This window comes from Acinonyx jubatus, chromosome A2, assembly GCF_027475565.1.
Source record: "Acinonyx jubatus isolate Ajub_Pintada_27869175 chromosome A2, VMU_Ajub_asm_v1.0, whole genome shotgun sequence".
NCBI lineage: Eukaryota > Metazoa > Chordata > Mammalia > Carnivora > Felidae > Acinonyx > Acinonyx jubatus.
The window spans coordinates 45792254-45798253 of record NC_069383.1 but is presented as its reverse complement, the minus strand read 5'-3'; the positions used below and the strand labels follow the sequence as shown (position 1 = coordinate 45798253).

At 39.0% G+C, this 6000-nt stretch overlaps 1 protein-coding gene across 1 annotated transcript in view; it reads left to right on the top strand.

The window, feature by feature from the left end:
- Positions 1–207: 207 nt before the first annotated feature.
- The window catches only part of ITPRID1 (ITPR interacting domain containing 1), a 110589-nt gene continuing 104796 nt past the window's right edge, over positions 208–6000 (top strand). The window contains exon 1 of the mRNA XM_053218256.1: positions 208–348. The gene's annotated coding sequence lies outside the window, so the exon portion shown is untranslated. The remainder of the gene's footprint in view (positions 349–6000) is intronic.

The following is a 6000-nucleotide window of genomic DNA, read 5'->3' as shown; positions in this document are numbered from 1 at the left end:
AAATCTTGTGGTGCCCATGCATACAGGAAGTCTCCTCTAATTTGGCTCATTTGTCTGAAGGAGCCCCACTATCTCAGATCCCTGTTTTGAATGTTTCCTGATACAAAAAGATCAGGAAAACAGGTTTTTCCCTGGGACAAATGGGCGTGGATTATGAAAATGTTATGCAAGATTAGTCAAATGCTACACTGTTTCCTTCAGGAACTGTCCAGGTACACAACTGCCAGAGAGTTCAGGAGTGGAGTTTGTGTTGCAGGTGGATGACGGCCGGTGGAGGCTGTTGTGATGACCAGCTTCTTGAGGGGGTGGGCTTTGCTTGTCCCCTGACTTCTACTCCAATGGGCCGAGGTAAGACTGCTCATCAGTTTTGCCTTAGCAACCTGAATGTTCTTCTTGATCACTAAAAGAAGGGGCATAGAAAGTCTGTACCCTCTTTCCCTCTTCCTATTTATAAGTACTTTTTATTTATAAGTATTTCCAAGTATCTTTTGACTGTGACCAAGCTAACACGCTTGGGTTGAATGCAGGGGATGTTGATGAGACTGCAGCTGTTAGAAACCAGTAGAATAATGTGAAATGTTGTCGATCATGCAGAGGCTGAGGAGTGAGGAGGAGACAGAGGAAGGGGATTAAGTCTGAGTCTCTGTGGGTGGGGGCAGATCACAGATGATAATAATCTAGAGCTGTAGCTAAGAAAGGACAAATACATGGTGTGGTCATGAGACCTAGCTGAATGCAGAGGAGGGGAGAAAGGCGGGGGTGGGGGGGGGTGGGGGGGGTGGGGGGGGAGAGAAAGAGAGAGGAGAGGAGAGTCCAGGAGGTAAGAACTACTTATAAGCATGATGCTCCATTTCTGGTTTCCAGATGGTGATATTTTTGTGTGAGGATGTCATTCAGGACAATGTTCAGAATGCCCTAATCAGAATGATATTTTGGTACTTTGTAGCCATACAAAGTATGGCTTTAACAGATATAAGTTGCTGATTAATGAAACATGCTAAACCTGATGAAATTGACTGTCCAATGGGATAATAGAGCAGATTTATACATATATATTTCCATATCAACATATAGAAATATAATTGCTTTTATTTGATATATGTGTGTCTGTCTCATTATATAATAAAAGTAACTGTACTATCAGTACTTTTCCAAAGTCACTGCAGGGGTCCCTCTCACTTCTCCTGGTTCCAAAATCACCATCAGGGGGGTACCGTCTGGAGAGCAGGATGGTCTCTAGTAATTGTTTATTCATATTTGATGATATGTTGCTAAATAATAACTTTCCTTGGCCACTCCCCCAACTCCTCCAAAACAGGAGATCAAGAAGTGAGGGAGTTTGAGGGAAAGGATTTTTCTTTTTTAGAAAATAGCTGTAGGGCTGCTTTTTAATTCCTTTTTGTACTTCTCTGTTGAAAAATACATAGAGGGATAAATGCAATGAGACAAACAATCTGCTTTCTGCAACAACAGTAAAGGGAAGTCTAGAGAGAAACCAATCATGATATGTTCATACAATGGACAACAATATGGCCACTAATTTTGCATACATTGTCTTGTTTAAAATGTTTGTGATGAGTCAAAGTGATACCTTTCTTATGTAAAGAACAAGTAATTGAAGGAGGGGAGTGTGAATGAGAGAATGAGAAAAGACAATGAAGAAATCAGGGCACAAATCCCAAGAATGTGATTAAGGTGTACTCTTTTGCAGAAGGGACTAATGATTTTTTATTTCATGTTATAAGGGGCCAAAGACATTGTGTTAGGAAAAGACATAGTCTAAATACGTATTAAATAATCCTTAATAACTTATGTTGCTAATAATATACTGGGCTCCTAGTTAAACATTGAACTTTTAACCAATTTAATATAATATTAATAAATGGGGGCACTCAGGAAGGAAGGGGAGTACTTTGGAAGCTTAGTTTAATTGTCTTTTAAACCATGGGGTGCACAAAACAACTTGAACAAGTTGTAGAGAATCCCAGAGACACAGGGTTGGGCAAAGGAGAGGGGCCAGAGATTAATAGTAAACCCCATTTTATAAACATCATATTTTATAATATGCACAATATTTCATCACCTTAGTGTCTTATTGGAATTTTAGGTCATTTTGCAAAGGTTTTTTGGTACATATTTATAGGTTCTAGAAAATAAGTATTGAAAATATTTTCAGGGGCACCTGGGTGGCTCAGTTGGTTAAGCGACCAACTTCAATTCAGCTCAGGTCATGATCTCACAGTTTGTGAGTTTGAGCCCCACGTTGGGCTCTGTGCTGACAGCTCAGAGCCTGGAGCCTACTTGAGATTCTGTGTCTCTCTCTCTGCCCCTCCCTTGCTCATGCTCTATGTCTCTCTGTCTCTCAATCATAAATAAATGTTAAAGAAAAAAATTTTTTTTAATATTTTCAAAGAAGAGATTCAATAAATCAAACTTCAGACTTCATGTAAAAAGCCCACCCAAATTATACGATCTTGTTTGTTTCTTATTTATTTCTATTAAGTCTATGAAGTCCAATTATGCCTTTTACCCTATAATTTTAGACACCCTGGCTATCCTTCAAATCTCAATAGAGAAAACTCGGGGATAGTGGGGATATAGTGTATAAAGATGGCAGGAATTGTGGTTGAGTCAGAGATAGCAAAGCTCAGGAAAAAGTACACCCATTCTGAGCGACAGAGATAGTGGAGGGTGGAGCCCAGATTTACATCTAAGTCCAAAGCTATACTCTTAAGAAAAAGATACATTTTGCCTAATTCAAAAGTATTATATGCTCACATAGCTATAATTACAGCCTCACATACCCTTTTACACTTTCTAAAAGGGCAATCTTTATAGAATTGTTAAAGCAGTGACTTCTCTGGGAGAAGATGTGACTGGCACCAAATGTTCCTGACTCAGAGGTTGCTGTGAAAATAGTGTTCCACACAAGAGGTATCCACTGCATTGGACAGTAAAAGAAAGATGGATATATGCTAGATGGAATAATGGCTCCTATAGCAAAGATGTCAATATATTTCCTTGCATATCAAAAAGGACTTCAGGGCACCTGGGTGGCTCAGTCGGTTAAGCTTCCAACTTCTGCTCAGGTCATGATGTCACAGTTCTTGAGTTCGAGTCTTGCATTGGCCTATCTGCTATGAGCACACAGCCTGCTTTGGGCCCTCTGTCTCCTTCTCTCTCTGCCCCTCCCCTGCTCGCACTCTCTCTGTCTTTCAAAAATAAATAGACATTTTTTAAGGACTTCATAGAGATGATTAAGTTAAGAGTCTTGTGATAGGAAGATTATCCTGAATTATCTGGGTGCACCCAGGGTGAGCACAGGGGTCCTTGTTGGAGAGAGGTAGGGGACTGACTGAGAGAGGAGATGTGTTAACACAGGTAGAGGGTCCATCAGAGAGATCTGAAGATGCCACCCTGCTGGCTTTGAAGCTGGAGGAAGCAGCCATGAGCCAAGCAATGCAGGCGGCCTCTAGAAACTGGGAAAGTCAAGGAAATGGATTCTCCCCCAGAGTTCCCAGAATGGAATGCAGCCTTCCTAACACCTTGATCTGAGCCCGGTGACACCCATTTTTAACCTCTGACCTCCAGAACTATAGGATAATAAACGTGTGTTGTCTTGAAGCTAAGTTTGTAGTAATTGGTTACAGCTCATTCGGAAACTAATACCACTGTGATAGGTTTTTCTAGGTGAACTTGTTGTTTCAAGCAATCAGTGTCACTGAGGGGCAGGAGTGAGATTGTGGAGAATATTGCTGATTAAGACAGAGCAGAATCTTTGATGTTGGAAGAGCCTCAGAGTGTGACTTGTAGATGTGTAGACAGTGAAGGGTGCTTCTCCATCATTCTTCCTTAATCTCAGGCCCACGGAGAAAGCAGCATAATTAGAGTGACATACATATAGCAATATGTTCACTTTGTCACACAGGATATTTTCTGCAGATTGTAGAAAATTAAAAAAAAATTAACTAAGATCTTACAAAATAATTATCCTTGTATTCAACACTTTCATATTTTAACCATTTGTTAAATAATTAATAAATTATTTAAAACTTACAGAAAAAGACTTTCTGAACCAATTCCCACAGAGCATACATTTCCTGAATCTCAACCTTCCATCACCTTCCAGAAGATCCAAAAGAAGAATTTGGGCAAGCCATATAATCTCCCTAGAGTTCTTATTTTGTGAAATTATACCCAATTCATTTAGATGGGAAAAGAATCTTGAATCTTAGATCTGGAAGTAGCCCCAGAGGTGGCAATGGCCCAAATTTTTCGTTTTGCATGTGAGGAAACTAGAACGGTTACTTGTCCAAGATTTCACACTGCATTGCCCTCTGCCTGTGTCCCCAAAGGCACAATATTCCAGGATCTGTACGAGGTAGTAGGAATGCAGAATATTTTTTTTCCTTGAGAATTTTGTAATTTGAGAAGAAGACAGACAAAACAAACAGCATAAATGTATAAAATGGTTTCTTGTATGGGGTGCCTGGATGGCCCAGTCAATTAAACATCTGACTCTTGATGTTGGCTCAGGTCATGATCTCATGTTTTTGTGAGTTCAAGCCCCACATTGGGCTCCATGCTAACAGTGTGGAGCCTGTCTGGGATTCTCTCTCTCCTCTCTCTTTTACCCTCCCCCACTCACACTATCTCTCCCTCTTTCCACATAAGTAAACATTAAAATTAATTTTTAAATGGTTTCTTGTAAATACAATGACAGAGGTAAGCACAGGGCGCTGGTTGAGCTTAGAGGAGGGGCACACAGCCCAAAAAAGCATCAACCATGAATATCTATTGATTTTAAAAATAAAACTTCTTTTCACTTCTTTTTAGTTTATAAAAATAATTATACCCTTGGTAAATTGTTTTTAAAATACTGTCTCTCTGAATATATATATAATTTTAATACATATATTCCTATCTGTCACTTAGCACACTATCACAAAAAAATCTTAATTTTAAAGTCACTGAATCTCAGAGTTGGAGAGGATGTACTAAATGCCATCTAGGCCAATTTCTACATGAATAAAACTTTTTATTTTTTAATAGTGTTAGATTTATAGAAAAATTGCAAAGATAGTACAGAGAGTTTCTCATGTCCATTTGTCCCTATTATTAACATCTTACATTAGTGTGGTACATTTATTATAATTAATGAACCAATACTGATACATCATTATTAACCAAAGTCCACACTTCATTTAAATTTCCTTAGTTTTTACCAAATGTTCTTTTTTTCTGTTCTACAATCCCATGCAGGACACCACATTACATTTTGTTGTCACTTCTTAAGCCCCTCTTGACTGACACAGTTTCTTAGATTTTCCTTGTTTTTGATGGCTTTGACATTTAAAAAAACAAAAAACACTGATCAGGTATTTTGCTTTTTTTTTTTTTTAATATATGAAATTTATTGTCAAATTGGTTTCCATACAACACCCAGTGCTCATCCTGATCAGGTATTTTGTAGACTGCCCCTCAGTCAGAATTTGTCTGGTGTTTGTCTTCATGATTAGAGCGAAGTTCTGAGTGTGTAGGAGGAAGATCACAGAAGTAAAGCACCATTCTCTTCATACTGGATGAAGGGTACATGACTATCAACATGGCATCGCCGTTGATGCTCACCTTGATCACTTGGTTCAGGGACTGTCAGGTTTCTCTACTGTAACGTTACTCCGCACCCCCCACCTTATACTGCACTCTCTGGAAGGAAAGTAACTACTCATAGTCCACATCCACGGGGTGGGAAGTTAGAAGGTGGTGTATCTACCTACATTATTTGGAATTTTTCTGCATGGGAGATTTGTCTGTTTTCCCACGATCATTGAGGACTCATGGATATTTATTTTAAACTTTTAGTTATGATCTCATACTGTTTTATTTATTATATGCTCATATTGTACCAGCTTTGGCCATTAGGAACTTTTTCAGCAGGATTTTGTATCTTTGACATACCACATCAGTGTGTGTGTGTGTGTGTGTGTGTACGTGTATGTG